At 43.0% G+C, this 10,048-nt stretch overlaps 1 protein-coding gene across 1 annotated transcript in view; it reads left to right on the top strand.

Annotated features, from left to right (window-relative positions):
- Window positions 1–9,975: 9,975 nt before the first annotated feature.
- Window positions 9,976–10,048, top strand: part of zbtb21 (zinc finger and BTB domain containing 21) — a 39,502-nt gene continuing 39,429 nt past the window's right edge. Inside the window, exon 1 of the mRNA XM_043701387.1 lies at window positions 9,976–10,020. The gene's annotated coding sequence lies outside the window, so the exon portion shown is untranslated. The remainder of the gene's footprint in view (window positions 10,021–10,048) is intronic.

The following is a 10,048-nucleotide window of genomic DNA, read 5'->3' as shown; positions in this document are numbered from 1 at the left end:
CCCCCTCCCGCTCCAATATCCTTTCAAGCCGGTCGGAGATGTCCCGCACCATGGCACCAGGCAGGCAACACACCATGCGAGACTCCCGATCCGGCTTGCATGGGATACTATCACATGTAGTATCTCGGATTCAGCCACTGCCCAGATATATTACCAGCAGTCCCTTGGTTGTCGCTCCTGCTCTTCCTACTTCTTTACTAGGTTAGAGGAGGAGGGCGGGTGGGAGACACTACAGTAGTAGAGTCTCTGATTTAGCCGCCTTGCTGATATATATATGGTCACTGCTTTTCTTCCCGGCTGCCCCTCCGGTCCACGTCACTTCCTCTGCTGTTTGCATTTAAAATGGCCATTGGCATCGTACTTTATACTCTCTGCTTACCTTCCCGGCTACCCCTCTGGTCCCCGTCACTTCCTCCGCTGCTCCCGCTCCTTCTGTGAAAGAGAAAAACACCGCTGCCCGCTACCGGTAAGTAATTTTAATAAAAACTGCCTTACCTTATCCACAGTCTTCAGAATTCGTCCTACCTCCGCTGCTGCTCGCACATTGGACAGACATATGTACGTCCATATGTCTGTCCAATGATGACTTAAACTTGGCGAATCTACTACCGTTGCAGGCGAAACATTCCATACTCTTACTACTCTGAGTAAAGAAACTACCTCTGACATCTGTCTTATACCTATCTCCCCTCACTTTAAAGTTGTGTTCCCTCGTTTGCTGTTCCCATACTTGGAAAAAGGCTCTCCCTGTCCCACCAACCCTCTGATTATCTTGTATGTCTTTATTAAGCCACCTCTCAACCTTCTTCTCTCTAACGAGAACAGCCTCAAGGCCCTCAGCCTTTCCTCGTAAGACATTCCTTCCATACCAGGCAACATCTTAGTAAATCTCCTCTGCACCCTTTCCAAAGCTTCCACATCCTTCTAATAATGTGTTGACCAGAACTGTACACAATACTCCAAGTGTAGCCATACCAGAGCTTTGTACAGCTGCAGCATAACCTCCTGGTTCCGGAACTCAATCCCTCCTTTATTAAAGGCCAAAACACTGTATGCCTTCTTAACAACCCTGTCAATCTGGGTGGCAACTTTCAGGGATCTGTGTACATGGACACCGAGATCTCTCTGCTCATCTGCACTCTCAAGAATCTTACCAGTACTTTGCATTCCGGTTAATCCGTCCAAAGTCACAAGTCCTCACACTTGTCCACATTAAACTCCATTTGCCACCTCTTAGTCCAGCCCTGCATCCTAGCTATGTCTCTCTGCAACCTACTACATCCTTCGTCACTATCCACAACTCCACCGACCTAAGTGTCGACCGTAAATTTACTAACCTACCCTTCTAAGCCCTCATCCAGGTCATTTTATAAAAATAATGAACAGCAGTGGACTGAACACCGACCCTTACGGTACGCCGCTAGTAACTGGACACCAAGATGAACATGTTCCATCAACTACAACCCTCTGTTTTCTTTCAGCAAGCCAATTACTGATCCAAACTGCTATGTCTTCCACAATCCCATTCCTCCGCATTTTGTATAATAGCCTACTGAGGGGAACCTTCTCAAACACCTTGCTGAAATCCATATACACCACATCAACCGGTTTACTTTCATCTGCCCGTTTGGTCACTTTGTCAAAAATGTCAATAAGATGCGTTAGGCACGACCTACCCTTCACAAAACCGTGCTGACTGTCCCTGATCAGATTAATCTTTTCTAGATGGTTATAAATCCTATCTCTTATAACCTTTTCCAACACTTTACCAACAACTGAAGTGAGACTCACTGGTCTGTCTTTTTGAACAAGGGAACCACATTTGCTACCCTCCAGTCCTCAGGCACTATTCCTGTAGACAATGATGATTTGAAGAGCAATGCCAAAGGCTTGGCAATCTCTTCCCTTGCTTCCCAGGGAATCCTAGGATAGATCCCATCCGGCCCAGGGGACTTGTCTATTTTCACACTCTGCAGTATTTCTAATACCTCTTCCTTGTGATCCTCAATCTCTTCTAGTCTAGATGCAAGTATCTCTGTATCTTCCTCGCCAACATTTTCATTTTCTATAGTGAACACTGTCGAAAAATATTTATTTAGTGCTTCCCCTATCTCCTCTGACTCCACACACAATTTCCCACTATTATCCTTGATTGGCCCTAATTTCACTCTCGTCATTTTTTTATTCCTGACATACCTATGGAAAGCCTTAGGGTGAACCCTGATCCTATCCGCCAACAACTTCTCATGTCTCCTCCTGGCTCTTCTGAGCTCTCTTTTTAGATCTTTCCTGACTCCCTTGTACCTCTCAAGCGCCCTAACTGAGTTTTCACATTTTGTCCTAACATAAGCCTTCTTTTGACCAGGGATTCCACTTCCTTAATAAAACTCGGCTCACGCGTTCTGTATCTTCCTCCCTGCCTGGCAAGTACATACTTATCTAGGACACACAGGAGCTTTTCCTTGAATAAGCTCCACATTTTTAATCTGCTCTTCCCCTGCAGTTTTCTTCCCCATTCTATACTTCCTAAATCTTTCCTAATTGCATCGTAATTTCCCTTTCCCCCAGCTGTAACTCTTGCTCGGTGGAGTACACCTATCCCTTTCCATCACTAAAGTAAACCTGACAGAATTGTGATCGCTATCTCCAAAGTGCTCACCTACCTCCAAATCTAACACCTGGCCAGGCTCATTACCCAATTCTAAATCTAAAGTGGCTTCGCCCCTTGTAGATCTGTCTATATACTGTATCAGGAAGCCCTCCTGCACACACTGGACCTATTGTGTCCATGCTGGTCATTAGGTACCTATATACTCTAGGCCTATTTTTCCAGCACTTGCTTGCAGCCTTGTATACAGTGGTGTTTCAGGTATTCGTCTAGATATTACTAAAATGTCTTGAGGGTAGAGATTTCTGTTGGGGTTCTGTTCTATTCTATGTCTTGAGGATGCCTGCCTGTACCACGCTTTCAGGCAGCGACCTCCAGAAACTCATCACCCTCTGGATTACAAAAAAAATTCTTCCTTAAATCCCCTCTAAACCTATAGCCTTTCACCTTAAATCAATGCCCCTGCTAATTAATCCCTCTACTTGTGGGAAAGATTTCTTCCGATCTACCTTATCTATGATCTTCATAATTTTGTACACTTCAATCAGATTTCTACTCAGCCTTCTCTGATCTAAGGAAGAGCAACCCCAACCTATCTAGTCTGTCTGAGAGCAGAAAAAATCCAGCCCAGGCAACATCCTGATGAATCTGCTCTGTACCTTCTCCAGCATAATCACATTCTTCCTATGGATGGAAGAAGACAGAGGGTAGTAGTTGATGGCAAAGTTTCTTCATGGAGTGCCGTCACTAGCGGTGTTCCGCAAGGATCTGTTTTGGGACCATTGCTGTTTGTCATTTTTATAAATGACCTGGAAGAGGGGTTAGAAGGTTGGGTGAGCAAGTTTGCGGATGATACGAAAAAGCAGATAATGATGGTTTCTCCTGTTGCTTTGACAGATGAGCGGTCAGCATACGAAAAATAAAAGATCAGTCCAGATTGATGTCTCAAGAATGACATTAGAACAAATTTCTACTTGCATAAATGATTATAAAATATTCCATATGAAGTCAGTGTTGAAGGGATTTGTAGAACCATTGGTTTTGTGGAGCCATTGGCTTTGTGATGCACTCACTTGTTCATAGATCCTTGACTATGTCCTCCTCAAATATTGATTCCTTGTTGACACTTGAACTGTCCAAGGTTATATTTCCCCCCATGGTTTGGAATCCAGTTTGCAAGCTCTGTAGTTGGTCTTCAGAATGCCCTTGAATCAACATTTGAGATGTCCTGTGAACAGGTTCCCCATGCTCAGTAGGCTGAACAGTTCAATGTAATTGCAATCTGTCAAACTCAGATGATGTAAGATCTAGTTATGTTGCCATTGTCAGACATTGCCGTCGACTGTTAGTAAATCCAACAGTAAATAGAGAGTAAATTAGTGCCTGTGATAAGCTGACATTCTGACCTGGTTACTCTGGATTGGCCTAACTTGCGATTTCTTGTCAGAAGATCATACTGACCATTCAGACTAGTGTTAGACTTCATAAGAGTGCAAAATCGTGGGGCAAAATCGTAGACCATCTGACATTGAGATCTCCCTGTGAAACGTTATGCAAAACCTGAAGTGTGGCTGATCCTGGGAGAAATGTACCATGCACCCTGACACCATTGGCTCAAAAGTGTCAAACTGATTTGCTTGTCATCTAATCACCACAGCCAAGCTCCAGGCAATGGGTCAGGGATGAATAAGAACTAATGACAGTTGATCTCTCAGTTTGGCAGCCACTGTTAAGAAGTAGGAGTGCAACTTAAGTTTTGTTTAGACATGTTCATGTTGTAGGTGTGGAAGATGGTGAAGGTAGATACACTTGTCAACTGTTTCTGCCACAGTTTTCAAACAGGCTACAACTGTGTAAGACACTGAAAATGAGGAGGGGCAGAGAAAGTCCAAACGTTGGGATGTCAAGGCTCCTTTCTCTTGTCTGCAGGGGGCCAGCATGAAATTCCAGAACAGGCAACCATGGAAACTGACACCAAGGTGGATACTCTACACCAGAACTAACAGATTAGGCAATCATAAATGCCACACGTTCTTCAGCCAAGGAACCTGAGGAGGGTGGTGATCCTGAAGAGAATGCCACCTGGCTGTTTCTCCAGATGCAGCACAATGGCCTTAGATATTATGGTGGATTGTGTTATACTTCTCCAAAGATAGCACGCTGAGCAGAAAGATTTTCCTACTGCTAATTCCTGGCATTTTTAGGTGCAGCTTACAAATTTCAAACAATAGCCAGATGTGAATAAATTGAATTAAAAACAATTCACACCCTTACTGCTTTACTGTGTTTTTATTTTGGATTTTAAAAAAATTGCAGAAAAATCATGTTATAAAGGGGTCTACTTGGCGATGTCAAATGTTTGCTTAGTGTAAATAGCCAAACACCCTTGAAGATGACATGTTGGGATTTTACTGTACTACTTTTGGAATATGGAAATCCTCCATGGTGAACCATGTGGACCAATATGATGCCAGCCTTAACTTTCCTGGTTAACCATGGTTGACTTATCCCATTCCTAAAACAATGCTTTTCTACTAGATATATCTTTGAGCTAGAAACTATTCAACTTCTAAACTGTGTCTTTGCTTCTAAACTGCTTCCCTAACCTACTCCAGATAGCTCAACCTCTATTTCTTTATAATTATACTCATTTCAGTTTGGAACAGTTGCTTCTGACTTAAGTTTCTTTCTCTCCAACTACCTTATGGTCACTGTTTTCTAATGGATCTTTTATTCTGAGATCATTTAGTAAATCTGCCTCATTATACATTACCAGATTGGGATGGCATGGTGGCTCAGTGGTTAGCACTGCTGTCTCACAGCACCAAGGTCCTCGGTTCGATTCCAGTCTTGGGTGACTGTCTATGTGGAGTTTGCACTTTCTCTGCGTGGGTTTCCTCTGGGTACTCTGGTTTCCTCCCACAGTCCAAAGATGTGTAGGCCAGGTGAATTGGCCATCGTAAATTGCCCATAGTGTTAGGTGCATTAGTCAGAGGGAAATGGGTCTGGGTGGGTTACTCTTCGGAGGGTCAGTGTGGATTGTTTGGGCCGAAGGGCCTATTTCCACACTGTAGGGAATCGAATCTAATCAATCAAAAGATTGAAAACAGCCGTGAGCGGCACGGTGGCACAGTGGTTAGCACTGCTGCCTCACAGCGCCAGAGACCCGGGTTCAATTCCCGCCTCAGGCGACTGACTGTGTGGAGTTTGCACATTCTCCCCGTGTCTGCATGGGTTTCCTCCAGGTGCTCCGGTTTCCTCCCACAGTCCAAAGATGTGCAGGCCAGGTGAATTGGCCATGCTAAATTGTCCGTAGTGTTAGGTAAGGGGTAAAGGTAGGGGAATGGGTGGGTTGCGGGTCGGTGTGGACTTGTTGGGCCGAAGGGCCTGTTTCCACACTGTAAGTAATCTAATCTAATCTAATCTAATCTAATCTATGGTGTGGCAATCAGAACTGCACACAATACTCTGGCTATGGCCCTAAGTATACAGTTTTATGCTGCCTTAATCACTTTATCCACCAGTTGTCTTCAAAGATGTGTGGACAAGCACATCAATGACTGTCTTAAGATCCTTCCATTCATTATTTACCCATTGCCTTGTTAGTCCTCCCAAAATAGTCATCTCTTTCTTTTCAGGATTAAATTCCATTTGCATTGTTTTACCTATCTGACTAGTCTGCCTATATCATTCTGACATCTAAATTTTTCCTCCTCACTATTTACCACACCAGCAATGTTTGTGTGATCTGCAAATTTTTTGATCAGTTCTCCTGCATTCAATTCTAGATAATTAAGTACATTACAAACAGCAAAAAACCCAGCACCAAAGCCTGTGATACACCGCTGAATACCAGGCTTCCAGTTACAAAAACAACTTTTGACCATCATCCCTGACTCCTGCCATAAGCTGATTTAAATATGTTTTTTTAAATATGTTTTGCCATCTGCCCTGGATTCCATGGGCTCTTGTTGATCAGTTTCCCAAGGCAAGATCTTGTCAATAGCCTTTTGAGGTCCATTACCTCCAACTACACATCTAGCCAACTCCTGAAAACTCAATAAAGCCTATTGAAAATGGTCTCCTGATAAAGCCATGCTGAATATCCTTAATTAATCATTGTCTCTTCAAGTTGACATTAATTCTAACTCTCAGAATTTTTTCCAGGAGTTTCCTTAGCACTAATGTTAGACTTACAACCCATAGTACCTTGGTTTATTGTAACCATTCTTCTTGAATATGATACCACATTAATTGTCTGTCAGTCCTCTGCACCTCTCCTGTGTCCACGGAGGTTTTGAAAATGGATGTCAGGTGTCCTGCAATTTCCTCCCTTGTCTCGTGCAGCAAGCTGGGATGCATTTCATCTTGGCCTGGAGACTTGTCTAACTTTAAGATCACTGAAATTGCTAATGCTATCTCCTTCTCAGTTATAATTTGTTCAAGTATATGGCAGTCCTTTTTTTTTGTGTTTTCTATACCTATTTTCTTCTTTTCAGTCGTGAATTCAGGTGTAAAGTACGAATTTAAAACTTCTTACATATTCTGGCCCCACCTACAGTTTGCTACTTGGGTCCCTAATATGCCTTTCTCTTTTTCCCTTTTATCCTCTTGCCCCTAACATATTATAAATGAAGTTCACTTTCTCAAAAAAAGTTAGTCATTTTGAACAGTGATTTCAAAATAGCATTTCCAAGAAGTCATGTGACTTAAACTAACTGACTAGACAAGCCACTGTTGAGACAGTTGCTGAAATGTTTATGAAGTTGACCTTTTTTTGGATGCAGAGAAAGAGTTGTTAGAGGCCAGAAAAAGGTTCAGTTTGAAAAAGATTAAATACCAACCAGTGCGCTGTTTAGCATTTTCAAAGTAGTCAAAAGAACTCTAAAGAGCCCGACCTGATTTTTTTTTTCCCCCTTAAAGTTCAGTGCGAAAATTACTGTGTCTGTGTGTGTATTCACTGAAAGGAAATGTTTGCAACCACATCAGCTTGTAAGATGATAGAGTGAATTTCGGAGTGATTCTTAATTGGGGTTCAGGTGGTAGTATCGGGTGGAATGGTAACAATAGAAAGTAGTATGTTGGCCTTTACTGTAAAGAAACGAGTTCAAATTATCCTTCTATTAAAAAGGGCTTTGGTGAGACCACAGATGGAGTATCTTTGACCTCATAGAATACATACAGTGTGGAAGCAGGCCATTCGGCCTATCGAGTCGACACCGACCCTGCGAAGAGCATTTCACCCAGACCTGACTCGCCGTATCTGAAGGTCTAGACTCCCTGGGGGTGGGGATCTCTCTGTTCCATGATCGATCAATAAGCACTCTCAATCGGTTTGGTCCTTTAAGACTTTGCACTTTATTTCTAATACGGCCAGGCACAGCTCGTCCAGAAACACAGAGGTTAAATACTTCCAAGTTCCTCAGAGGAGCTGCGGATGTGGCTTAAAACAAAGACAATTGTATATTTTTCAGGCCATAATTGTATAGTACATTCAGACAATTACTAATCAATTAACGAAATAGCTTTATTGACAGCAACTCAGCACAATGATATTCCTGGGAATCAACTTTGTTTTCCAACATTCAAGCCACTGTTATCTCACGTGCAGAATCCTTGCACCTGCACTTGAAGTTCAGTTAGGATGGCCAGTATTGGCTTTTCTAGGCTTGTTATTTCTATGCTGTAAAGGAAGCGTTGTCTGCTAATCTTTGAGGCAGACTGTGGTTAGTCAATTATGCGGCTGTAGCAGGGTTGAAAACCATTTTATGTGGCTTTTAGCAGAATTGTCAATTTTGCAGCCGAGAAGCTATTTTGTCATATGTGCAGTGAGAAGCCATTTTATTGCCACCTAAGTTAGTAGGAGCATATGTGTTTTAAAAAATTCTCAAGGTCAAGTTCGTAGGAGAGTAGTCTGACACAGAACAAACGACCAAGAGGCGAGTCTGCTAGAATATGGGCATTTTATTCCCCGCAGCGTCGCCACAACCAACGGGTCTGGCTTATACTCACTCTACATGTTACCGGAACTGGGAGCCGTCAGTTCTCGTAGAGCGGTTGCCAACAACCCACGCTCGGCGGTTAAACGTAACCCCGGAGCAGACTCACCGAACTGGAGACTTTTCCAGCTGATATACTCTTTTCCAGATATAAACATTCATGTGAACAGCAGAGCAAGGCTAAAAAACACATTCCATTCTGGTTACATACAGATAAGAAGATTCACACGGGGAGGTGTGTAATAAGATTCACACGGGACTAAGCAACACCTCCATTCCGGTTAGATTCACACATGTATTGGGACATAATTTTTAACCGTTTCACCACAATATGTTAAGTGGTTGTTCCTGCTAACAGCTGGTTACCTCCAGCCTGTATGCAGATTTCAGATCCTAGGCCATTTGGCCTATCAAGTCGACACCGACCCTGCAAAGAGCATCCCCCGCGGACCTGACCCACCGTATCCACGGAGCCCCGAATTTCCCATGGCTAATCCACCAAGCCTGCACATTCTTGGACACCTATGTGCAACTTAGTATTGCCAATCATCTAATTAACTTGCATATCTTTGGACTGTAGGAGGAAACCGGAGCACTTGGAGGAAATTCATGCAGACACTGGAAGGATATTCAAATTCCACACAGCCGGCGTGTGGAATCAAACCTGGGTCCCTAGTGCTGTGAGACATCTGTGGTAACCACTGAGTCACCATGCCGCTCAAACTTCCTTTAAGAAAATCCAAAGTTTCACTGGTCTGATCCCTAAGAGAAGGGGATTGACTTACTAAGAGAGATTGAATAGAACTATATATTTACTAGAATTAAAAACATAAAATACTGGAATTACTTTAAGATTATTTGTTTGTTTCTCCAAAGATTTTGCAAATTGTTACCTTTATGGGAAGATGTCCTTTTGTCAAAACTCTATTAAAGGTCATGATTCGGAGATGCCGGTGTTGGATTGGGGTGTACAAAGTTTAAAAATCACACAATACCAGGTTATAGTCCAACAGGTTTAATTGGAAGCAAACTAGCTTTCGGAGCGACGCTCCTTCATCAGGTGATTGTGGAGGGCTCGATCGTAACACAGAATTTATAGCAAACATTTGCAGTGTGATATAACTAAAATTATACATTGAAGAATTGATTGTCTGTTAAGCCTTTCATCTGTTAGAATACAGTGATAGTTTCATTTCTTTCATGTGTAAATCACAAAACCCTTTTTTTTTTTAATTTAGTTGGGGAACACTTCAGTGGTCCAGGACATTCAGCCTCGGACCTTCGGGTGACCATCCTCCAAGGTGGACTTCGGGACAGGCAGCAGAGGGAAGTGGCCGAGCAGAGGCTGATAGCTAAGTTCGTTACCCATAGGGAGGGCCTCAACCGGGACCTTGAGTTCATGTCACATTACAGGTGATCACCATTGCACTACACACACACA

This window comes from Chiloscyllium plagiosum, chromosome 12 (assembly GCF_004010195.1).
Source record: "Chiloscyllium plagiosum isolate BGI_BamShark_2017 chromosome 12, ASM401019v2, whole genome shotgun sequence".
NCBI lineage: Eukaryota > Metazoa > Chordata > Chondrichthyes > Orectolobiformes > Hemiscylliidae > Chiloscyllium > Chiloscyllium plagiosum.
The sequence above is the reverse complement of the archived record's forward strand: the minus strand, read 5'-3'. Positions and strand labels throughout refer to the sequence as shown.